This window comes from Eulemur rufifrons, chromosome 7, assembly GCF_041146395.1.
Source record: "Eulemur rufifrons isolate Redbay chromosome 7, OSU_ERuf_1, whole genome shotgun sequence".
NCBI lineage: Eukaryota > Metazoa > Chordata > Mammalia > Primates > Lemuridae > Eulemur > Eulemur rufifrons.
In genome coordinates, this window is record NC_090989.1 from 13,591,525 (window position 1) to 13,592,734 (window position 1,210).

The following is a 1,210-nucleotide window of genomic DNA, read 5'->3' on the forward strand; positions in this document are numbered from 1 at the left end:
AGAGCTAAAACTATAAAATTCTTAGAAGAAAATATATTTGTAAATGCTCCTGACCTTTAGGCAAAGACTTCTTAGTTATGACAATAAAAGGAAAAATGATAAAAGAAAAAATAGATAATTGGACATTATCAAATTAAAAACCTTTTATCTCCAATGGACATGGTCAAGAAAACCCACAGAATGAGAGAAACAGTTTGCAAATCATAGGATTATGAAGGACTTTGTCCAGAATATATAAGAAACTCTTACAACTCAATAAAAGACAAGTAATTCAATTCAAATATGGATGTAGGATCTGAATAGACATTTCTCCAAAGAAGATACACAAATGACCGATAAACACATGAAAATAAGCTCTACATCATCATCAACAAATGCAAATCAACATCCCAATGAAATATTACTTCACGCCCACAAAGATGACTGTAATCAAAAACTCAGATAATGTGCTTGCTTTGGCAGCACATATACTAAAATTGGAATGATTCAGAGAAGAATAGCATGGTCCCTGCCCAAGGATGACACGCAGGTTCGTGAAGCATTCTATATTTAAAAAAGAAAAAAAAAAACTCAAGTAATAGCAAATGTTGGTGAGGACGTGGAAAAATTAGAACCCTCGTACACTGCTGGTGGGAATGTAAAATGATGCAGGTGTTTTAAAAAAACAATCTGGCAATTTCTAAAAAGATTAAACACAAAGTTACCCCATGACCCAGCAATTCAGCAACTATTTATATATCCAAGAGAATGAAAACATATGGTCTCAAAAGTTGTACATGAATGTACATAGCAGCATTATTCCTATGAGCCAGAAAGTGGAAACAAATCAAGTGTCTGCCAGCTGATAAAAGGATAAATAAATATAGTATAGCCATACAACTGAATATTACATAGCAATAAAAAGAAATGAGGTACTACACAGGAAGATACAGCTGTGGCCCTAGAGGTCATATGAAGCATTGTGTATGTACCTGAGCATTGAAATCCATAAAAAGACTTATGATAAACTAGACATTTAAACAAGCCAAAGGAGGATCCATGATGATTCTTTACACTGTTTAAGACACTTGGTGAACTAGTCCATTTTCCCCCACTTACCATAAGGTTATTATAGGATCACTGTTAGTATGACCACCTCCACCTTACAGGAGTTCATTTTTCCTATGTCCAAATGTTGGTATGATTCACTTCATCCTCAGTCCTTGGCATG

At 34.3% G+C, this 1,210-nt stretch overlaps 1 non-coding gene across 1 annotated transcript; it reads left to right on the forward strand.

The window, feature by feature from the left end:
- Nucleotides 1-446: 446 nt before the first annotated feature.
- LOC138388808 (U6 spliceosomal RNA) lies at nucleotides 447-553 on the forward strand. The gene has a single exon (XR_011234294.1). It is a non-coding gene; the product is annotated as a U6 spliceosomal RNA (small nuclear RNA).
- The last annotated feature ends 657 nt before the right edge of the window (nucleotides 554-1,210 follow it).